The 26,349-nt window shown below is 30.5% G+C and overlaps 1 long non-coding RNA gene across 4 annotated transcripts; it reads left to right on the top strand.

Moving 5' to 3' along the window:
• Nucleotides 1-854: 854 nt before the first annotated feature.
• Nucleotides 855-25,047, top strand: LOC141446868 (uncharacterized). 4 transcript variants are annotated; one of them, XR_012453957.1, is made up of 4 exons: nucleotides 855-1,114; nucleotides 1,252-1,391; nucleotides 4,411-4,543; nucleotides 24,803-25,047. It is a non-coding gene; the product is annotated as an uncharacterized lncRNA (long non-coding RNA). The 4 variants fall into 4 exon arrangements; XR_012453958.1 differs by lacking the exon at nucleotides 24,803-25,047 and adding an exon at nucleotides 4,641-4,900; XR_012453956.1 differs by lacking the exon at nucleotides 24,803-25,047 and adding an exon at nucleotides 4,636-4,900.
• Nucleotides 25,048-26,349: the final 1,302 nt, after the last annotated feature.

The following is a 26,349-nucleotide window of genomic DNA, read 5'->3' as shown; positions in this document are numbered from 1 at the left end:
CAATACAGAAAATAGTTGAAGAAAATTAAGCACGCTTGCTGGAGGGGAAGAAAAAAACTTGACGAGATCTTATTAGTTTTATTTCAAGTTCGAACTGGAGCAGTTGAGGTATATTTTTTTTTTTATATATATATCTCAAACTTTCGCGATACAGCATCAGAAAACACTTTAATGTTCTACAACCCGTTTAAAGCTGTCGTAATTTATAGTTTGTAGACATTTCGCTTATCGTTAATGAACATCGTTGTATTTTTAATGTTTAATTAGATTTGGAAAAATGTTTATTTGAAACTACATTTAAGCTTTGAAGTGTGTACTTTTTCTGTTAGCCTACTCACGGGAGTAGTTGCCCAGGGAGCACCTCGAGGAGGTAGAGATCAGATTTCGCTCCCCAAAAATTATCTACCGATTATCGGAATAACAACAATGTATGAGGATATCTCTTCTTATTAATGCAATATACAAACTTAAAATATTGTTTTTAAAAATTAAGAAGTTTTAAGATTTGCAGTATCGATGTGTAATGGAAGAACCTTGACAATTATTATAGAACGAGAAAATCGTGTGATAGTTCTCTCGAATTGTTTTCTCTTTCGTAATAGAACTTGAAAGAGGAATAGTGGTGATTTAGATAAAAGTCACTGAATCAAACTCAAGTGAAACGAAGTAAATTTGTTATCTTGATTCATTCTCAGGAACAGTATAAAGAAATAAGAAATTATTTCAAACATTATTATAACTAATTGTCAGAAGGTTTTATAAAAATAATCTTATATTCAAAATTTTAAAATACTTTCAATTAATTATTAATAATATTCATATTGGTGAATATTAAATATATAATTGCTACACTGTCTTATTGTAAAAGTGAGGACACATGTTTCTAGTAGTTTCCCTCCATTTGTACTAAACATTTCTTTTGGTATATTGTGATTGTAGGTAATAGAGAACAAAAGTGGAATACTTTGGTTCTTTATATGGTGATTTGGTTTTGTGTGGCTTTGTGTGGAATAAATATATTTAATTTCAATAGAAATGCAGCCAAGAGGTATACAAGACTGCAGACTGTTTCAGTTGGAATTACCAGTTACCAAAATTGTGAAAAGTGCACGAAGTAAGCTCTCTCTTACGCTCTAGTTTGCAGTAATTTATATGAAAGGATATTAAATAGAACTCTGTTTTCCTTATTAAAGACTTCCACTGTTATGATTATGAAATAAAATAATTACATTGTTGATAATCTCTTTCCAGGGTTTTATTATAATATTGAGAGGATTCGTCACTATTGGGATAGACGAAAAATGTTTTTCTTGAAACGAAAAATGCCAGTTCATGTCAATTTTTCTTGAGGAAAAAACAAATGTGATGTGAGATAACCATTTTCAAAAGAGGTAAAAATCTACTTAATATTTATGTTTAGTTAGTTTTGCCTTGATGAAGCTTGACAAAAGGCTTTTTTTTTATTCTGTCAGGCCAGAAGTTTATTCTGCCATGAAGTACTGCTATGTGCAATATACGTATAATAGAAGGCCGCCTTCCTTCAGGACATCATTGAAATTTACCTGTGTTACTACTTAAACAAATTGACCGCAACATACATACTTACATACTTATTTATGTAGAATGTGGCGCGCTAGATTTTAGTGAACATGTATTGTTCGTGTTGTTATGCTAGGGAACCCGCAGTGACGCCAAGGTCCCCAAAGAAGTGGCTAGTCCACTTCCCCCTTACGGGAGGTTTTATCGTTAATGAAAATCTTTGTATTTATAAAGTTTAATTAAATTTGGAAAAAATTTAAATTGAAGCTTTTTTTAATCTTTAAAAAGTGTACTGTCTCTGTTAGCCTACTCCCGGGAGTAGTTGCCCGGGGAGCACCTCGAGGAGGTAGAGATCAGTTTTCGCTCCCCAAAGAACGCCTTTCCACCCACATCCGCATTCTAGTTGGTCTTTTAAGCAGGCATAGGGTTATATAGAACTCCATACAATGGAGTTTATAAAAATGGATCTGGAGAAAATTGGAGGTTAAGGTAATAGGGTAAATAAATCGTTTAGAGATAAAGGGAAATACAGGGAGATCTAGCTGCATATACCAGAGACTAGAATGACGTAAACCTAGATTTCTAGGTTATGTATGGGATAGGGTAATTCGGGCAATAGGGAGGGATAATGAGAAAGGCGTTCGGAAAGAAAAGGGTTTTTGGTCTGGTGGGTAACTGGCATTATAAAAAGATACAGACTTGATGAAATTCAAGTCTGCAAAACCAATAAAGAAAACGAAATTGAAGAAACAAGAAGAAGACAAGTAACAACTAAAACCCCATCCTGAAATTAAACAAATCAACCAAGAAACAACAAATTGAAAAAACTGAAACTTGTAATGTGTAAAATCGGAGCTAGTGTTTTTTGTCACGAAGTGTTGTGCAGAATGTGTATCCGAAAAAAATCTAATACAATAATTGATTAGTCTGTATAACTGATTCAGAGTTAGTGTTGAAAAAGCCGAAGAAAAACATTCATAGTGGCCACTGAAATGTTTAAAATAATTATAATTCCAAATATTCATTTAGGTGATTAGTGAACATGCAATTAGTGAAATGATTTAATTTTTCATGCATTATTATTATCATGCTATTAGTTACACCATATTAATGGAATAAGAAAATGAAAAAATAAGTGGAATTATAATTATTATTGAAACGAAAAATTATGATACAAAATTTGTAGAAGGGTTTCAATTGTATATAATAAAACTCTTAAATATTTTCGACAAACTGCAAAGCTATAAATGTAGAAAGAATAAGACTTCTTTGAGAATGCTATCAATAATAACTAGAAAAGATCATCTACCCTTGGACGAATTTGAAATGAAACCATCTGGGCAAGTTTCCCAGTAACAAGCGTACGCAAACAACCTGTTCAACCATTTTCTTCTTCTAATCAATGTCACTCTTTTACCTAAATACAACCTTTTTACGATTAAAACGTTGATTAATTAATAAAAATATATTGCCAGGAAATATACTCTATCTGTTCCAAGAGAAACGAAGTCTCTTAAATACTCCAATAATGCTAAGTGAACAAAAACAAATACAAGTGAAATTTAAACATATACCAATACTTCAAGAACACTTCAACAGTCTGCAAAACACAATTGAAGTGTTCACTTAAATTAGTTTAGGATGTGTTTCTATTAGATGACGTGCACTGAAATTACTATTATAGACGGTATGTAACTAAATAAACTATTTGTTGCGAACAATTTACCTAAAAAACTACTTATGAACTAATGTCAGATCCACTATTGAGATTCCAAAGATATGGTTTTCTTCTGAGCTGTAGGATGGGCACTGCACCAACTTACAACTAAGCTAACTTATAAATTAATTACTTAAGGCATCCACTGATATTCCTAAGATATGGTTTCTTCTTATATGGCAGGGGCATACTGCCCAACTTACAACTAAGTTAACTTATAAACTAGATACTTAAGCGATCCATTAAGATTCCTAAGATATGGTCTCTTCTTATGTGGCCGGTGCATAGTACGCAACTAATTACTAAAGGCATCCATTCAGATCCCTGGGATATGGTTCTTCTTATATGTCAGGTGCACACTGCTAAACTAATTACTTAATGCATTTGATTGAGATTCCTAAGATATGGTTCTTCTAACATGTCGGTGGCATACTGCCCAACTTATAAGCTAACTAAAAACTACATACTATCTATCTAAGTAAGCTAATTGCAGATGATGTGAATAAAAAAAAAGAATTCATTGAACAAATATCGCGTACTAGAGTATAAGCTTTAATTATCCTATTCCCATAAAAACTAATCACGTGAGGGTTTTACTAATAGTCCAAAAATATGGGTTTCGTTTAACTTACAGCTAACTTAACTTATTTACTAATCACGTTCAGCATACGTTGATATTCCTAAGATATAGGTTTCGTCTAACATGGAGGGTGTATTTGTTCCAACTTAAGCTAACTTAACTTACTAACTAATCACGTTGGGACACGTTGAGATTCCTAAGATTTCTCTTTCGTCAGAATTTGAGGGTACATATGGTTTACTCCTTAATTACTTACTCGTAATTACTTGCAAGTGATGTGAACACCAATATGAGAAGTCTTAAAATATAAATGCGAACTTTGAAAGCTTAATCTAATCCATTACTTTATAAACTAAACACCTGTCGCAACCTTTTCGATTTAAATGATATTAGGTTCACCTGACATAAAGGTTACTTTTCTCCAAGCCTTTTAGCCAAGTTAACTTAGAACTGATTTCAGTTGGCACCCATTGAGATTCCAATCACTTTCTTCTGTCATGATAGGTAAAATTTCCTCAACTTATTACTATGTAAACTTAAAAACTAATGATTATTCTATTATAATTTTTGCTAGGCTGGAGTTTTAAAAGACGTAGATTTACGTAATACGGTGGTTTGGATTAGTTCCATGTTATAGCTGCATAGCAGAAATAACAGCCTACAAAGAATCTATGAACCAACGAACATCAAAGAATCATAAAAAAGAGGTATCAGGTTTACTTCCATTTACTATCTACATAACAAAAGTAACTGCCTTTAAAGATACAATTAATTTACAATGGACCATTTTTGTCTGAAGAACAGCTATCAAGAATTCACAAAGAACACAAACCAAACAAAACGAAGCTCTGTGTTCGCCTAACAATCTTCTCAGATTTCGCAGATCAAGATCAAAGTAAACACAAAAAGAAAAGAAGTACATGAGCTTCTAAATATTTGATTAATAACACATTTAAAATTTACATAAACCATAAAAACAGAAAAACTTTTATTTAACTTCAAACGTTTCGAATCTAAAAATAGGATTTCATCTGTTGAGAGATTAACCCCTATAGATTGTTAATCTACTGCAGCGAAAACAAGTCCATGAACATTAAGCTCTCGAACAGAAAGAAAAACTATCCAAAAATATTAAATCAAAACGTTTAACGTAATAAATAAAAGGACATTTATTTTTTTGAAATTATATAGAATGTCAATTCTACATAAATGTTTAACCAAAATCCTAATATACTCATAAATCCGTACAAATAGACTGTTTGAGACTGAGGCACTAAAAAATTAGTAGCAGTCATGATTTTTTTTACATAAGAATTGTCTCATCAAGGCAACATGTTTAGCAACTATCTGTGTCAGAATGTGTAGGTAACCGAATTCGAAGCAAGACAAGCAATTTCACTAAATTAGAACTCATACATGCTCTGCGCCCAGTTCTGCTTAGCACATTAATAACGGTAAATAAATTGTTCGGCGACATTATGTCGTTTATAGTTGTTCTAGAGATCACATACTATCGAAATACAGCGGTAACCGATTTAGTTCCGTTTGCCACACCGAATTACTTCCGGAACACGCTTCACGCCGAATAATCTTTTAAGCTATTTAAAATAAAATAGTAACTCGGACGGTGGATATTTCCTACCGAATGTTTTATGTTTTGACGTTCACGGATTATCTTAATTCCCGGATATCCGATTTTATCGTTCCCTAGAAGACCCGCTAATACAAATATGATCAGAACGCGAACCGTTTTATTTTATATTAGCCCGGATATTAGTAGTATGGTACCATACTTTTAAAATATTTCGTATTAGTAGTGAACTCTAGAAGAATTAAGTGTCGCATTTAAGCTAGCAATTATTTTTTTATTAACGTGCAAAGGAGCGTGAGGTGCAGATAGTTTTAGAGGAATAAAAGAGTAAAATTGCATGTCTGGAAATTAGCATCAAATTCGCTCATCTTTTATGCTAAGTTAGAGTAGGAGCTAGTTTTATACAGGTTAGTAACATAATATAAGAGGAGTAAGAATTTTAAACAAATTAGGTTAGTTATCTATTATAACTGCATCTCACAACACCTGAACTTTTTCAATGAATGTAAACTGATACGATGGCCTTTAAATATGCTTAAAACTATACCTACTTCTATAACTAATTCGTAAATACCTATACCTACTTCTATAACTGATTCTTAAAACTATACCTACTTCTATAACTAGTTCTTAAAACTATACCTACTTCTATAAATAATTCTTAAAACTATTCCTACTTCTATAACTAATTCTTAAAACTGTACCTACTTTTATAACTAATATTTAATTCTATCGCTACTCTAAAACTAATGCTTTACTTAAACTAAACTACAACTAAAAATGTAACTAAAACTAGTGCCATCTATCAGTTTTTATTGTCACTTATGATATAGTCAGTTTCAATTCTTACTTCCTAATACATAAGAGAAAGATTCACTAAGAAAAGTTTAATCAAGTATCAACTTGTAACTTTACGAAATTCCAACGTGTGTCAATACTGATGAGTTTCAGGAGGAATAAATGCCTAAATAATCAAGTCTTTGCCAGGAGAAAAATAATAAAATACATAAATGCTAATGATAAATATTGAGGGTCAATACAAATAAGAACAGAGTTTACAAATCTGCTTCCCAAAATATTCAGTGATGAGCAGCAGTGATTATAATTCAATCGAGATTAATAATCGATGGTATGGGACACTAGGAAAGAATTGTTTTTATAAAGTCTATGTGAATCATTTTTTGGAGTATCGTTTCAACTACTAGCACTCAAAGCAAATGCGATATTATACAAACTACAAAAAAGATCCAATCAATATTTCCAATAAAAAAAACATAAAAAACTAATATTTTGCAACAACGAGAGGACCAATTTCATCAAACACCAAATTGATTAGAACATATTCTTTTCTCCATTGTCTGTTAAGCCATCTAACATTACATCCGAAATATTTATAGGACTTCCATTCCATTCCTTCATCTATATCCACTTTGCTCTTTCATAACGTCATCCCAACCTCATTAAAACTAATTCTTAAAACTAAGTTTTTTTTTTTACCTGGATGAGAATGTTAAAAACATATGTCCCATATGTAAAAATATTGTAGAGTTAGATTCCTTTTTCTATTTATCCATCTCATGTTTGACATCTAAGTTGGTACATGTGCGAATTATATAACTTCTTATTATATTACACCGTTTTCACATCACAGCTTCTGGATTATACTTACTTAAGAGTTAGTAAACTAACTAATATAACGACGTTTGAAAGATATTTTGGTGTTCACATCATCTCATGAAGATTATAACTATCTTATAAAACTAACTGTTAAACAATAATATGTCCCCAGAATAATTTAAGCTTTTTTCTAAAACTAATTTATGTTAACAAAATATTTTTCTTTTCACATCACTGCATCACAGTTATAGCTATAAATTTACTAAATTAATTAATTTAAAACTATGTTTGACTTCCATATAACTGAGTGTCAGGGTTTGGCTCAATTCTAAAGCTTCTTATTTATTTAATTCGTATTAACCATTTTTGGCTTCCATATCATAACTGCTTTGCCCTTGGTCGTACAATATAATGTCATACTGGGGTTTAATATTAAGAGGATTAGGGAGAAAAATAGTAAGAGATATCTTTTCTTTTTTTTTTAATGCAATATACAAACTTAAAGTCTCTTAAAACTAACTTAACTAAATGATGTTGGTTTTCCTCATCACAGCATGGAATTGGCGTAACTTAAAACTAACTTATAACTAAGTAGCATTTCAATTTTTTGGTTTTCACTTCAAAGCTTCGTTTCACATCTTCGTTATCATTGACGTTCTTCATTATCCTTGATCTTAATTATTATCTTAACTATACTTAAAACTAATTGTTTGGAACATGAATAGTTTAATTTGTTAGGTAAACTAGAATGTTATTTCAGTGTAACGTCAATAAATAAACTACACTTAAACTAACGAAAAGCCTTCTTTAATTCTGTCAGGCCAGAATGTTTATTCTGCTATGAAGTATCGCTATGTATATATTTTTCTGTTTATCTCTTTTACTAGTTTTTGTAAATAAACCATTATTGATTTAAAAAGAACCCTGATTCTTATATTAGTACAGAAATTGTATATTTAGCTGTCAATAAAGTTTTCGCTAGTTAATTTAAGTTTTGATCATAAAAGGAAAAAGGCAAACTTAAGTGAAAAGAAGACATCAATACAGAAAAAAGTTGAAAAAAATTTAACACGCTTCCAGCAGAGGAAGAAATAACTTGACAAGATCTTATTAGTTTTATTTCAAGTTCAAACTGGAGCATTTGAGGTATATTTTTTTTAAGCAATTTTTCATATATATCTCAAACTTTGGCGAAACTGCACGAGATAACACTTTCATATTAAAACAGTTCTAATTTATCATTTCGCTTATCGTTAATGAAAATCTTTGTATTTATAAAGTTTAATTAAATTTGGAAAAAATTTAAATTGAAGCTTTTTTTAATCTTTAAAAAGTGTACTGTCTCTGTTAGCCTACTCCCGGGAGTAGTTGCCCGGGGAGCACCTCGAGGAGGTAGAGATCAGTTTTCGCTCCCCAAAGAACGCCTTTCCACCCACATCCGCATTCTAGTTGGTCATTTAAGCAGGCATAGGGATACGTAGAACTCCATACAATGGAGTTTGTAAAATTGGATTGGGATAAAATTGGAGGAAAAAGGAATAGGGTAAGAATATCGTTTAGTGATTGAGGGATATACAGGGAGATCTGTCTGCATAGACCAATTTCTAGAATGAGTTAAACCTAGATTTCTAGGATATGTATAGGATGGGGCAATTAGGGAAATAGGGGGATTATTCGAAAGGCGTTCGGAAAAAAAGGGTTTTTGGACTGGTGGGTAATTGGGCTCACAAAAAGATACAGACTTGAAGAAAACAAAGTCTGCAAAACCAACAAAAAAAACGAAATTCAAGAAACAACCAGAAGACGATTAACAACTGAAACCCCAGCCTGAAATAAAACAAATCAACCAAGAAACAAAAGATTTTAAAACAATGAAACTTGTAATGTGTAAAATCGGAGATAGTGTTTTTTGTCACGAAGTGTTGTGCAGGATGTGTAGCCGACATAAATCTAACACAATAATTAATTAGTGGGTATATTTGATTCACATTTAGACTTAAAAAACCGAGTAAAAACATTCTTAGTGGCCACTAAAATGTTTTAAATAATTATAATTCCAAGTATTCATTTAGATGAGTAGTGAACATGCAATTAGTGAAATGATTTAATTTTTTCATGCATTATTATCATGCTATTAGTTACACCATATTAATTAAATATGAAAATGTAAAATAAGTGGAATTATAATTAACATTGAAGCAAAAGATTATGATAGATAATTTGTAAAACTAAGTGCTTCAATTATTAATAAAAGAACTCCTAAAGATTTTCGACTGACTGCAAAGCTATTAATGTAGAAAGAATAAGACTGCTTTGAGAATGCTATCAATAATAACTAGAAAAGATCATCTACCCTTAGACGAATTTGAAATGAAACCATCTGGACAAGTTTACCAGTAACCAGCGTACGCAATCAACCTGTTCAACCGTTTTCTTCTTCCAATCAATGTCACTCTTTTACCTAAATACATTCTTCTTTTTAGGATTAAAACGTAGATTAATTAATAAAAATAAATTGCCAGGAAATATACTCTATATGTTCCAAGAGAAACGAAGTCCCTTAAATACACCAATAATGCTAAGTGAACAAAAACAAATACAACTGAAATTTAAACATATACCAATACTTCAAGAGCACCTCAACAGTCTACAAAACAAAATGGAATAGTTTACTTAAATTAGTTTAAGTTGAAGGTGAAATTACTTTTATAGTCAGAACGTAACTAAATAAACTATTTGTCCCAAACAATATCCTTAAAATACTACTTATCAACTACTTTGAGATCCAACACTAAGATTCCAAAAATATGGTTTTCTTTTGAGCTGAAGGATGACACATCATTAAATCAGGCATCCATTGAAATTCCTCATATATGGCTTCTTCTTATATGGCAGGGGCACACTTGCCCAACTTACAACTAAGCAAAACCTAACTTACAAACTAGATAGAATACTCATCCATTGAAATTCCTCAAATATGGTTTCTTCTTATATGGCAGGGGCACCACTTGCCCAACTTACAACTAAGCTTAACCTAACTTATAAACTAGATAATTTGGTCATCCATTGAAATTCCACATATAGGGTTTCTTCTTATATGGCAGGGACACACTTGCCCAGCTTACAACTAAGCTTAACCTAACTTACAAACTAGGTACTTTAGCCATCCATTGAAATTCCTCGTATATGGTTTCTTCTAATATAGCAGCGGTACACTTGCCCAACTTACAACTAAGCTTAACCTAACTTATAACCTAGATACTTTGGTCATCCATTGAAATTCCTCATATTGGGTTTCTTCTTATATGGCAGGGACACACTTGCCCAGCTTACAACTAAGCTTAACTTAACTTATAAACTAGATAATTTGGTCATCCATTGAAATTCCTCATAAAGGGTTTCTTCTTATATGGCAGGGACACACTTGCCCAGCTTACAACTAAGCTTAACCTAACTTACAAACTAGATACTTTAGCCATCCATTGAAATTCCTCATATAGGGTTTCTTCTTATATGGCAGGGGTACACTTGCCCAACTTACAATTAAGCTTAACCTAACTTATAAACTAGATAATTTGGTCATCCATTGAAATTCTTCATATAGGGTTTCTTCTTATATGGCAGGGACACACTTGCCCAGCTTACAACTAAGCTTAACCTAACTTACAAACTAGATACTTTAGCCAACCATTGAAATTCATCAAATATGGTTTCTTCTTATATGGCAGAGGCACACTTGCCCAGCTTACAACTAAGCTTAACCTAACTTACAAACTAGATACTTTAGCCATCCATTGAAATTCCTCATATATGGTTTCTTCTAATATAGCAGCGGTACACTTGCCCAACTTACAACTAAGCTTAACCTAACTTATAAACTAGATACTTTAGCCATCCATTGAAATTCCTCATATATGGCTTCTTCATATATGGCAGGGGCACACTTGCCGAACTTACAACTAAGCTAAACCTAACTTACAAACTAAACACTTTATCCATCCATTGAACTTCGTCATATATGGTTTCTTCTTATATAGCAGGGGCACACTTGCCCAGCTTACAACTAAGCTAAACCTAACTTACAAACTAGATACTTTAGCCATCCATTGAAATTCCTCATATATGGTTTCTTCTAATATAGCAGCGGTACACTTGCCCAACTTACAACTGAGCTTAACCTAACTTATAAACTAGATACTTTATCCATCCATTGAAATTCCTCATATATGGCTTCTTCATATATGGCAGTGGCACACTTGCCGAACTTACAACTAAGCTAAACCTAACTTACAAACTAAACACTTTAGCCATCCATTGAAATTCGTCATATATGGTTTCTTCTTATATGGCAGGGACACACTTGCCCAGCTTACAACTAAGCTTAACCTAACTTACAAACTAGATACATTAGCCATCCAATGAAATTCCTCAAATATGGTTTCTTCTTATATGGCAGAGGCACACTTGCCCAACTTACAACTAAGCTTAACCTAACTTATAAACTAGATAATTTGGTCATCCATTGAAATTCCTCATATAGGGTTTCTTCTTATATGGCAGGGACACACTTGCCCAGCTTACAACTAAGCTTAACCTAACTTACAAATTAGATACTTTAGCCATCCATTGAAATTCCTCGTATATGGTTTCTTCTAATATAGCAGCGGTACACTTGCCCAACTTACAACTAAGCTTAACCTAACTTATAACCTAGATACTTTGGTCATCCATTGAAATTCCTCATATTGGGTTTCTTCTTATATGGCAGGGACACACTTGCCCAGCTTACAACTAAGCTTAACTTAACTTATAAACTAGATAATTTGGTCATCCATTGAAATTCCTCATAAAGGGTTTCTTCTTATATGGCAGGGACACACTTGCCCAGCTTACAACTAAGCTTAACCTAACTTACAAACTAGATACTTTAGCCATCCATTGAAATTCCTCATATATGGTTTCTTCTAATATAGCAGCGGTACAATTGCCCAACTTACAACTAAGCTTAACCTAACTTATAAACTAGATAATTTGGTCATCCATTGAAATTCCTCATATAGGGTTTCTTCTTATATGGCAGGGGTACACTTGCCCAACTTACAACTAAGCTTAACCTAACTTATAAACTAGATAATTTAGTCATCCATTGAAATTCCTCATATAGGGTTTCTTCTTATATGGCAAGGACACACTTGCCCAGCTTACAACTAAGCTTAACCTAACTTACAAACTAGATACTTTAGCCATCCATTGAAATTCATCAAATATGGTTTCTTCTTATATGGCAGAGGCACACTTGCCCAGCTTACAACTAAGCTTAACCTAACTTACAAACTAGATACTTTAGCCATCCATTGAAATTCCTCATATATGGTTTCTTCTAATATAGCAGCGGTACACTTGCCCAACTTACAACTAAGCTTAACCTAACTTATAAACTAGATACTTTAGCCATCCATTGAAATTCCTCATATATGGCTTCTTCATATATGGCAGGGGCACACTTGCCGAACTTACAACTAAGCTAAACCTAACTTACATACTAAACACTTTAGCCATCCATTAAAATTCGTCATATATGGTTTCTTCTTATATATCAGGGGCACACTTGCCCAGCTTACAACTAAGCTTAACCTAACTTACAAACTAGATACTTTAGCCATCCATTGAAATTCCTCATATATGGTTTCTTCTAATATAGCAGCAGTACACTTGCCCAACTTACAACTAAGCTTAACCTAACTTATAAACTAGATACTTTAGCCATCCATTGAAATTCGTCATATATGGTTTCTTCTTATATGGCAGGGACACACTTGCCCAGCTTACAACTAAGCTTAACCTAACTTACAAACTAGATACATTAGCCATCCATTGAAATTCCTCAAATATGGTTTCTTCTTATATGGCAGAGGCACACTTGCCCAACTTACAACTAAGCTTAACTTAACTTATAAACTAGATAATTTGGTGTCATCCATTGAAATTCCTCATATTGGGTTTCTTCTTATATGGCAGGGACACACTTGCCCAACTTACAACTAAGCTTAACCTAAATTATAAACTAGATACTTTAGCCATCCATTGAAATTCCTCATATATGGTTTCTTCTTATATAGCAGGGGCACACTTGCCCAACTTACAACTAAGCTTTACCTAAATTTGGTAAAGCTGACCTTTATTTGGTCATCCATTGAAATTACTCAAATATGGTTTCTTCTTATATGGCAGGGACACACTTGCCCAACTTACAACTAAGCTTAACCTAAATTATAAACTAGATACTTTAGCCATCCATTGAAATTCTTCATATAAGGCTTCTTATTAGAAGGCAGGGGCACACTTGCCCAACTTACAACTAAGCTTAACGTAACTTATAAACTAGATACTGTAGCTATCCATTGAAATTCCTCAAATATGGTTACTTCTTATGTGGCAGGGGCACCACTTGTTCAACTTACAACTAAGCTTAACCTAACTTACAAACTAGATACTTTAGCAATCCATTGAAATTCCTCATATATGGTTTCTTCTTATATGGCAGGGGCACACTTGCCCAACTTACAAATATGCTTAACCTAACTTATAAACTAGATAATTTGGTCATCCATTGAAATTCCTCATATATGGTTTCTTCTTATATGGCAGGGGCACACTTGCCCAACTTACAACTAAGCTTAACCTAACTTACAAACTAGATACTTTAGCCATCCATTGAAATTCATCAAATATGGTTTCTTCTTATATGGCAGAGGCACACTTGCCCAGCTTACAACTAAACTTAACCTAACTTACAAACTAGATACTTTAGCCATCCATTGAAATTCCTCATATATGGTTTCTTCTAATATAGCAGCGGTACACTTGCCCAACTTACAACTAAGCTTAACCTAACTTATAAACTAGATACTTTAGCCATCCATTGAAATTCCTCATATATGGCTTCTTCATATATGGCAGGGGCACACTTGCCGAACTTACAACTAAGCTAAACCTAACTTACATACTAAACACTTTAGCCATCCATTAAAATTCGTCATATATGGTTTCTTCTTATATAGCAGGGGCACACTTGCCCAGCTTACAACTAAGCTTAACCTAACTTACAAACTAGATACTTTAGCCATCCATTGAAATTCCTCATATATGGTTTCTTCTAATATAGCAGCGGTGCACTTGCCCAACTTACAACTAAGCTTAACCTAACTTATAAACTAGATACATTAGCCATCCATTGAAATTCCTCAAATATGGTTTCTTCTTATATGGCAGAGGCACACTTGCCCAACTTACAACTAAGCTTAACTTAACTTATAAACTAGATAATTTGGTGTCATCCATTGAAATTCCTCATATTGGGTTTCTTCTTATATGGCAGGGACACACTTGCCCAGCTTATAACTAAGCTTAACCTAACTTATAAACTAGATAATTTGGTCATCCATTGAAATTCCTCAAATATGGTTTCTTCTTATATGGCAGAGGCACACTTGCCCAACTTACAACTAAGCTTAACGTAACTTATAAACTAGATACTGTAGCTATCCATTGAAATTCCTCAAATATGGTTACTTCTTATGTGGCAGGGGCACCACTTGTTCAACTTACAACTAAGCTTAACCTAACTTACAAACTAGATACTTTAGCAATCCATTGAAATTCCTCATATATGGTTTCTTCTTATATGGCAGGGGCACACTTGCCCAACTTACAAATATGCTTAACCTAACTTATAAACTAGATAATTTGGTCATCCATTGAAATTCCTCATATATGGTTTCTTCTTATATGGCAGGGGCACACTTGCCCAACTTACAACTAAGCTTAACCTAACTTACAAACTAGATACTTTAGCCATCCATTGAAATTCATCAAATATGGTTTCTTCTTATATGGCAGAGGCACACTTGCCCAGCTTACAACTAAACTTAACCTAACTTACAAACTAGATACTTTAGCCATCCATTGAAATTCCTCATATATGGTTTCTTCTAATATAGCAGCGGTACACTTGCCCAACTTACAACTAAGCTTAACCTAACTTATAAACTAGATACTTTAGCCATCCATTGAAATTCCTCATATATGGCTTCTTCATATATGGCAGGGGCACACTTGCCGAACTTACAACTAAGCTAAACCTAACTTACATACTAAACACTTTAGCCATCCATTAAAATTCGTCATATATGGTTTCTTCTTATATAGCAGGGGCACACTTGCCCAGCTTACAACTAAGCTTAACCTAACTTACAAACTAGATACTTTAGCCATCCATTGAAATTCCTCATATATGGTTTCTTCTAATATAGCAGCGGTGCACTTGCCCAACTTACAACTAAGCTTAACCTAACTTATAAACTAGATACATTAGCCATCCATTGAAATTCCTCAAATATGGTTTCTTCTTATATGGCAGAGGCACACTTGCCCAACTTACAACTAAGCTTAACTTAACTTATAAACTAGATAATTTGGTGTCATCCATTGAAATTCCTCATATTGGGTTTCTTCTTATATGGCAGGGACACACTTGCCCAGCTTATAACTAAGCTTAACCTAACTTATAAACTAGATAATTTGGTCATCCATTGAAATTCCTCAAATATGGTTTCTTCTTATATGGCAGAGGCACACTTGCCCAACTTACAACTAAGCTTAACTTAACTTATAAACTAGATAATTTGGTGTCATCCATTGAAATTCCTCATATTGGGTTTCTTCTTATATGGCAGGGACACACTTGCCCAGCTTATAACTAAGCTTAACCTAACTTATAAACTAGATAATTTGGTCATCCATTGAAATTCCTCATAAAGGGTTTCTTCTTATATGGCAGAGGCACCACTTGCCCAACTTACAACTAAGCTTAACCTAAATTATAAACTAGATACTTTAGCCATCCATTGAAATTCCTCATATATGGTTTCTTCTTATATAGCAGGGGCACACTTGCCCAACTTACAACTAAGCTTAACCTAACTTATAAACTAGATAATTTGGTCATCCATTGAAATTACTCAAATATGGTTTCTTCTTATATGGCAGGGACACACTTGCCCAACTTACAACTAAGCTTAACCTAAATTATAAACTAGATACTTTAGCCATCCATTGAAATTCTTCATATAAGGCTTCTTATTAGAAGGCAGGGGCACACTTGCCCAACTTACAACTAAGCTTAACGTAACTTATAAACTAGATACTGTAGCTATCCATTGAAATTCCTCAAATATGGTTACTTCTTATGTGGCAGGGGCACCACTTGTTCAACTTACAACTAAGCTTAACCTAACTTACAAACTAGATACTTTAGCAATCCATTGAAATTCCTCATATATGGTTTCTTCTTATATGGCAGGGGCACACTTGCCCAACTTACAAATATGCTTAACCTAACTTATAAACTAGATAATTTGGTCATCCATTGAAATTCCTCATATATGGTTTCTTCTTATATGGCAGGGGCACACTTGCCCAACTTACAACTAAGCTTAACCTAACTTATAAACTAGATAGATTAGTCATCCATTGAAATTCCTCAAATATGGTTTCTTCTTATATGGCATGGGCACCACTTGTTCAATTTACAACTAAGCTTAACCTAACTTATAAACTAGATAATTTGGTCATCCATTGAAATTCCTCATATATGGTTTCTTCTTATATGGCAGGGGCACGCTTGCGCAACTTACAACTAAGCTTAACCTAACTTACAAACTAGATACTTTAGCCATCCATTGAAATTCCTCATAAATGGTTTCTTCTTATAACTTGAATCTACTTCTATATCTAATTCTTAGGGATAACCAATTCCTAAATCAATCTACCTTTATAACTAATTCTTAAAACTATGCCTATTTTTATAACTAATACTTAAAACTACCTACTTTTTAACTAATTCTTAAAACTATACCTACTTCTATATCTAATTCTTAAGGATAAATAATTCTTAAATCTACCTACTTTTGTAACTAATTCTTAAAACTATGCCTATTTTTATAACTAATTCTTAAAACTATGCCTATTTTTATAACTAATTCTTAAAACTACCTACTTGTATACTAATTCTTAAAACTAACAATTTTATAACTAATTCTGAAAACTATACCTACATCTATATCTAATTCTTAAATCTACCTACTTTTATAACTAATTCTTAAAACTATGCCTATTTTTATAACTGTTTAAAATTACCTGTTTTTATATCTAATTCTTAAAACTATACCTATTTTTTACAACTAAGTCTTAAAACTATACCTATTTCTACAACTAATTCTTAAAACTACCTACTTCTATATCTAATTCTTAAAACTATTCCTATTTCCATAACTAATTCTTAAAACTACCTACTTTTATAATTAATTCTTAAAACTATACCTATTTTTATAACTAATACTTAAAACTACCTACTCTTATAACTAGTTCTTAAAACTATACTTTCTTCTATATCTAATTCTGAAGGATAACTAATTCTTAAATCTATCTACCTTTATAACTAATTCTTAAAACTATGCCTATTTTTATAACTAATACTTAAAACTACCTATTTTTATATCTAATACTTAAAACTACCTATTTTTATATCTAATACTTAAATCTATACCTATTTTTATAACTAATTCTTAAAACTATACCTACTTCTATATCTAATTTTTAAGGATAACTAATTTTTAAATCTATCTACCTTTATAATTAATTCTTAAAACTATGCCTATTTTTATAACTAATACTTAAAACTACCTATTTTTATATTTAATACTTAAAACTACCTATTTTTATATCTAATACTTAAATCTATACCTATTTTTATAACTAATTCTTAAAACTATACCTACTTCTATATCTAATTCTTAAGGATAACTAATTTTTAAATCTATCTACCTTTATAATTAATTCTTAAAACTATGCCTATTTTTATAACTAATACTTAAAACTACCTATTTTTATATCTAATACTTAAATCTATAACTATTTTTATAACTAATTCTTAAAACTACCTACTTCTATATCTAATTCTTAAAACTATACCTATTTCCATAACTAATTCTTAAAACTACCTACTTTTATAATTAATTCTTAAAACTATACCTATTTTTATAACTAATACTTAAAACTACCTACTTTTATAACTAGTTCTTAAAACTATACTTTCTTCTATATCTAATTCTTTAGGATAACTAATTCTTAAATCTATCTACCTTTATAACTAATTCTTAAAACTATGCCTTTTTTATAACTAATACTTAAAACTACCTATTTTTATATCTAATACTTAAATCTATACCTATTTTTACAACTAATTCTTAAAACTACCTACTTCTATATCTAATTCTTAAAACTATACCTACTTCCATAACTAATTCTTAAAACTACCTACTTTTATAATTAATTCTTAAAACTATACCTATTTTTATAACTAATACTTAAAACTACCTACTTTTATAACTAGTTCTTAAAACTATACCTTCTTCTATATCTAATTCTTTAGGATAACTAATTCTTAAAACTACCTACTTTTATAACTAATTCTTAAAACTATACCTACTTCTATATTTAATTCTTAAAACTATACCCATTTCTACAAATAATTCTTTATCTACTCTAAAAGTAATGCATTACTTAAACTAAACTACAACTAATACTGTAACTAAAACTAGTGCCACTAGTTACTAGTAAAATCTAGTTTTTATAGCCACTTATGATAGAGTCAATTCTTAAAACTATTTTTTTTACATGGATGAGAGTTTGTTAATAAAAGAATACCCTAGTATTTATTTTGTATAGTTTTGTTATAGATTTCTCAAACGTTCATGATACTGCACCAGATAACACTTTTATATTCTACAACTTTTAGTTAAATTTGGAAAAAAGTTTAATTTAATATATTGGAAAAGTGTACTGTCTCTGTTAGCCTACTCCCGGGAGTAGTTGCCCAGGGAGCACCTCGAGGAGGTAGAGATCAGATTTCGCTCCCCAAAAGCCTTTGTCTACCGAATTTCGCAATAACAATAAGTTATTGGAATAACTTTTCTTATTAATTCTATGTACTAACTGAAAATTTCGATATTGTTTTTAAACAATTAATTTAAAGATGATTGCTTTAGATCAACTTTTGGAAGTAATTAACTTACCCATTCTTCAAAAAAATATTATATTTTCACTTAAAAATTAAGTATTTTAAATCAAAGATTTTTATATCTTTTTTTTTAATCATTGCCTAACTCCAAAGTGAAGGTTGTCTTTCATATTGTGCGCTTTAAAATAATTTCAAAATCCAATCAATTGTAGATTGTAGCATGTTTCATTTGAATCCTTAATTGATTTCATTAATTCATTTATTTTTAAACTATTTGAATGTCTATTAAAAATTTTTAATTGCAGTTCTTATTGAATAAAATAATAAATATTACTTACTTGTTTTTTACCAAAAATTACTTAATTCCTGAGTATTCAGTTCAAGGTAGGTAAAGACATCGCCTGTTCGGGGTGACTTGCTTCACAATTTGGATTATTGATTGTTTTAGTGAAGTGGTTAAGAAATGTCCCAAGATAAAAAGCTATTTCAAGAGTGCAGTTACAAAAAATAAATTCAAAAATATTAATTTAAATGTACTTAAGTATCTGAAATGAATTTTAGAAATTGCCACAGATTATAAAAATAAATAAATAATAAAAATTAATTTCAAGTTAAAATGTAAAAATTAATAAAGTGGAATAGAAAAATAATTAAAGAAATACGAATCATTGCTTGTCCAGATATGCAAGATTCATTGGTCGACCACGTGCTAATTCAATTTTTTTAATTTTTTAGTAAAAAAATATTTAAAATAATAATAAAAATTAATTTCAAGTTAAAATGTAAAAATTAATAAAGTGGAATAGAAAAATAATTAAAGAAATACGAATCATTGCTTGTCCAGATATGCAAGATTCATTGGTCGACCACGTGCTAATTCAATTTTTTTAATTTTTTAGTAAAAAAATATTTAAAATAATAATAAAAATTAATTTCAAGTTAAAATGTAAAAATTAATAAAGTGGAATAGAAAAATAATTAAAGAAATACGAATCATTGCTTGTCCAGACATGCAAGATTCATTGGTCGACCTCGTGCTAATTCATTTTTTTAGTTAAAAAATATTTAAAACCCCGTAAATTTAATGTAGTTGTATCACTTTATTAATTTTAATAAAAATTTAATTGAATTTCTTTAAATAAATAATAAAATCTTACTTACGTGAACAGCATAGATGTTGACTGGTCGGGAGCCCAATGGCAACTGACTGCAAAAATCCGTTAGTCGCCATATTTGAACTTGGATTTTTTATAAAATCAAATTTAAGCATAATTCTATTTAAAATGGATTAATAACAAGTTAATTTAGATGAAAAAAATGTTTTTCCCTCACTATTAATAGTTTTAAAGTCTTTTTTTTAATAAATATTTTGGGACTACTTTATGACGTCACTCAAAAGCAGATAGTTTTGCGGAAGAATACAAATGTAGTTCCAATTGAAAATTAATAATACTAATGTTTTTCTTTTAAAAAATGAAAGAATATTAAATTATCAAGTTGAATTAATTAGTTAAAAATTTATTTTCCATTAGAAATAGTTTTTTAAAGAAAAAATGAGCACCTGTACTTCAGCCCTTCTTTGGCTAATTCTTGAAAATCTACTCGATAGATTTTCTTCAAATTTGGAATTTTTATTTAATAATAGGTAATGTTTAATAATAAATTAATGGTAAAACTTAAAATTTCATTTAAATGCTAGTTTACGAGTGTGACCTAGTGCTGAAGTTGTACTGTGAAAGTGATCTCAAAATAAGTTTACAGAGAACGGTTTTCAGTAAAATTTATGTAATACGGCTTAAATAAAAAGTACACAAATTTTAAACAAAATCTTTGAAGTTGTTTTTAAGAAAATCCGTAAAAACAAGTTAACCTATTACCTACCCTTATACGTGGCGAATTTCCACGAACCTAAGCGATAATTTTCTCTTTTAAGTTAATAATTTTGCAAAATCTTCATTGCCTATAGTTCTACATTAGTGGTAAGATCTTAATCTTGTGTTGAATTGTTTCATATGTAAGCCTTAGAGTGGAAGAAACCCTAGTTAAGTCAATATTCATTCATATTGAAATTTTAGCTCGCATTAACTGTTCATTTACGCATTATAATTGAATTTTATATCATATTTAATAATAATAGTTAAGTGTAGGTGAGAAGTTTTACCTTTGAGCCATTTTATAAATAACTTAAATCAGCCTTTACCCAATCTTCCTTTTTCCCGTAAGTGCACTCAATAAATTTCCTTTCTATTGGTTAATATTAAAAAAAATAATAATAAACTTTAACTTCTGTTTATGTGATGTGCCTGCTTTAAACAAGTTATACTTAAGGGCCGTTTAGACCCTAGATGTGACGTTCAGTTCACCAAAGTAGCTCAAAAACCAATCAATACTCAACATATTAATACAATATTTACGTTTCTGATTGATCAATATTTATCAAAATAACAATTTTAGATCAAATTAATGTATTTTAATAATAAAAAAATCCTAAAGATTATGATACCTACAAATTATTTGAATCTGGTATCTTATTTCGTTCAAAATGCCTTCAATTATGTGATTTGCCATCACCTACGTGAACATACAGCAGTTTATTAAAAAACAAAGTTATTCTATGTGAATTCTATAGAAATCTTTGTAAATTAGTTAAATTTTATCATACTTGTAAAAAGTTGCTGTAAAATAGACAATAGTTTATTACAGTTCAATTTCTGTATAATCTTCTTACCCACATTAGCCAAGAAATAGAGTTTACCAACAAATAAGATCAAACTAAGCTTAAAAGCAAAGATAAATTTGTGAATTATATTTGTAATAATAGTAAAATAGCTAATATTCTTCGAACATTGAATCACAGGCATTTCTTTTTATTAAAAAATATCTACAAATTGTATGGTTTACCAAAATCTTCTTATAGTAAGTTCTAGAAGGCAGCAAAATTTAAAAACTAACCACGAATTTTGAAGAAATATAGATTTATTTAATTCTATGTATGAGTTATACCTCAAAAATCAACTCTCTAAACGTTTCCAATAAAAATGAATGTTTTATTAGATAAAATAGGTGCAATTTACTACTACAATAAATAGTCATAGGCCCTAAATACTAATAATTCAGATAGATCCAAATGTTCTAAAACACATTCATTTAACAATATTATACCACCTTCTTTATTTATTGATATTTTAAGAGCAACCAAAGCTTTAATAAACATTCTGAGTTATCAAGAAGATTTGTCCAATTATAATTATAATAATTGTAGTAAGAGAAAGTGGTTTTGGATGATTTTAAGTTGCTCATACTAAACTTGAAACGTTCAATTTTAACTGTATTTCACCTATTTGATTTAAAATTTACTTAATGTACAATCAAATTTAATCTTTTCTCAGAGCTAGTTTTTAGAAAAATTGCTGGCAAATTGTGAATAATGTAGAACTTTTTAGGGTACTGCAATGAATGTTGGTTGTTTGTCCTGCATTAATTCAAAATTCTGCATTAATAATAAGCCCAAGAATGCATTTTCAAGTAATTTTAACGCCATCTAATGTAAATTAAACCAATAATCTGATTTATTTCTTTTAGATTTTCTTTAAATTACCAAAATTATGAAATGTGCACGAAGTAAGCTCTCTCTTACGCTGTATTTCCCAGTAATTTCTATGAAAGGATGTTAAATAGAACTCTGTTTTCGTAATTAAAAACTTCCTCCGTTATGATTTATGATTTATTTATGATTCTGTTATATTTATGATTATTAAATTCTATGTACGTACGCTTTAAAAATCAATTCTCTAATGTTTTCAGTAAAAATGAATGTTATATTTGATAAAATACTTGAATATAATAAAATCTTCTGTTACTTTAATATGTGGAGTTTTGTCACGTCCCAAAATATAATATTAGAAATGAAAAATGAATTCAGATTGATCCAAATGTTCTGAAACACTTTCAGTTTACCAGTATATTGTCACCTTCTTTAATTATAGTTGGTTTAAGAGCAATCAAGTTTTACTGAGTTATCAAGAAGATTGGTCCAATTATGATTTTGGGAATTGTAGTAAGAGGAAGTGGTTTTCGAAGATTTTAGCCAATCATACTGAAGTTATAACGTTCAATTTAGGCTACTTTCCGCCTTCTTTTTTAATAGTTAGATTAAGGACAACCTACTTCCATGTTTTTGGAGTAATTGCTGATAAATGGTACTTTATGTTAATAAAGTGGAAGTTGTTAGTGGACTTTAATGGATTCAGGTTGCCCTTAAATAAAATTTTGGGCAATCATCAGTTTAAATTTGCATTTACAAGTAATTTTAAGGCCGGCTAATGTTTAATAAACCAAAAATCTGATTTAATTATTTTTGTTTCTCTGTTTTAATTACTACAATTATGAAAAGTGCACGAAGTAAGCTCTCTCCTAGGCTCTATTTTCTAATACATTTTTTTATAGAGTTTAGGAATCATCCAGTGCATGTTAAGCAATAATTTCTATGAAAATATTGTATATTAATGGAACTTCTTAGTTTATTAAAAGGTTCCTTTGTTACTATTAGAGAATAAAATAATTTGGAAATCACTTTCCAAGACTTCTTTTACAACATTGAAAAGATTCGTCACAATTGGGATGAAAAAGGCTTTTCTTTAAATGAAAAGTTCAAAGTTCATGTTAATTTTTCTTGAGAGAAAAACAAATCTGGTTTGAGATAACCATTTTCAAGAGGTAGTATCTATTTATTATTTTTGTATAGTAATTTTTTCTTCCAGATTTTCCTTGGTAAAGGTAGTTAGTTATATAATTCTTTTCATAAAAATTGGAAATTTCCATGAAAATATTATCTGATACGATGTGTTCTTACATCTATACTTGGTGTTATTACTGGTAAAATTTTCCATGATAGTATGTTGTATTGTAAAAAGTGTGGATTTTGTCAAAGTTATGGTATTTTAGGGAATTAGGAAAAAACTTTTCTAACTAAAAACTATTTTTTTTCTTCTTAATTTCATCCTCTAATTGTATTACATTTATTTAGCATTTTATTTATTACATTTATATATTTAAAATTACTAAGTAATGAGCAGCATGTATGCTCCCTTCCTCTTTTTAAGAATACATCTCTAAAATTTGTTATTCCTGCACAACTTTGAAACTCCTTAGAATTAAAGGCTCGTGGGGGCGCTAATCCAAACGTTTGATTGATTTTTTTTCCTGTCCCCTTCGCTAAGTATCATTCGTAAGTTCAGTTTTCTGAAGGGTACAATGTTGGGAGAAAGAGAAAGTGGAGGTGGAATGTAGGAAGATCTAGTACTTTGGTGATGTTCAGTACGTGAGAGGTCGAGAAGGATTATTGTATTTCAGGATTATTCTGGTGATAGTCTACAGAGAATTATCTTCTGTTGAAAGTGAATGAGTGATATTGAGTCCATAAACAAACATTACTAGCATTAAAAAAAAGCATTTATAAATGCCCGCCTGTTTAAAAACAAAATTGGTTAAAGTGGTAAAAGTAAAAAAGATTGATAGAAGTAAATTTTATAAAATAAAATTAATTCATAAAGTAAAAATTTTTTAAGTTTTTTTAATTTGGCTAAAAAACAGCCATCTATAGACAGGATAAGAGTATAATCAAGATGTTTATTAATATTTATTAAGCAAGTTACAATAAATTATTTTTATCATTTTCAGATACGAATGAGACAGTTTTAACGTTACAAGAACGTTAATATGGAACGAGCTATCAAACCTAAAGAAAAAGTGTTATTCTACAATTATTCACCTCTACAATAGAGAAAACCTATTCAGGAACTAACCACTTTATAATAAAATTACGAATTGAGACATCTAAGAGACGGCACGGGATTTATTTTAAAACAATTTTATTGTGACATTCATGTAGAAATATTAATAATAAAAATCTTTGTTAACTCATATTTGTGATGTTTATTTACTTACTTTATAGATATCCTTATTTTAGACTCTAAACTTTAGAGTGATTTGATTTAATGAATCTTTCATTATTAATTTTACAATGTAATTACATTTTCTTATCACTTTTCTCCATGTACATAAACTCGGAGAGTGTTCTGTATATTATTGTAAGAAATGTATTTTATTCATGATAAATTGCGTGTTTAAATATAACTTTTTATTATAAGCCTTTCCAATCATTATAGTAGTTGAGAATGGCAAATAAAAGGTTGCAGTCTGAAACAACTAAAAGTTATAATTACAGCTTTACTATTGCTTTATGCTCTATATTTGTTACTACCGTAAAGTAGACGACTTTCTAGACTTTATAGGACCTCCTTACATTCACATTTACCCATGTTGACGACTCTCTGGACTTGTATGGCCTCCTTACACTCACATATAACCATGTTGACGATCCACTAGAATTATACAGGAGTACCTTACACGCATATTGAACCATATTGAGAACACATTAGACTTATACAGGACCTACGTATTTACATTCACATTTACCCATGTTGCCGACTCGCAAGACTTAAAAGGTACCACCTTACACTTACATTTAACCATGTTGACGACTCTCTAGACTTATATAGGGCCTCCTTAAACTTACATTTAACCATGTTGGCGACTCTCTAGACATATGTAGGGCTTCCTTGCCCTCACATTTAACCATTTTGGCGAATCACAAGATTTACCACAGGACTTTTTTAAGCCTAGTGAGTCATCAAAATGGTTAAATTTGAGTGTAAGATAGTCCTAAATAAGTCTATAAGTCGTTAATATGGTTAAATGTGAGTGTAAGATAGAAATGAGTGATAAACTTCTATACTAAAGGGAATCTGGTTCCCTTAGGCAATAAACAAATATTAATTGATTAACACAAGCGAATAAAGTTATTGAAAAAATTGTACTGTCTTTTCGTTTAATAATAATCATTGGAAATTCACAAACATCTTACATTGATTGTTGTTCATGTTTTCAAAACATAATAATGTTTTATACAAATATGTAGTCCCAGGATTTAATAAGATATTTCCTACCCAACGGCTTTAATGTGCACATTTATTATCTACCTTGACAAACATCGAAGCACAATGCCTGTAATCGTAGCAGTTGAAAAATTGATACCAACATGTATATTGGTTTAATTTTTTTTAAAAAAAAAACTTTTTCATTTCTATAAAATTAAAAATGTTTCAACTGTATTTAAATTATCGATTTTAAACTTGTATTTCAATCAAATTACCGGTACACCTAAA

This window comes from Rhodnius prolixus, unplaced genomic scaffold (genome assembly GCF_049639745.1).
Source record: "Rhodnius prolixus isolate KJV_2025 unplaced genomic scaffold, Rpr scaffold_7, whole genome shotgun sequence".
Lineage (NCBI taxonomy): Eukaryota > Metazoa > Arthropoda > Insecta > Hemiptera > Reduviidae > Rhodnius > Rhodnius prolixus.
The sequence above is the reverse complement of the archived record's forward strand: the minus strand, read 5'-3'. Positions and strand labels throughout refer to the sequence as shown.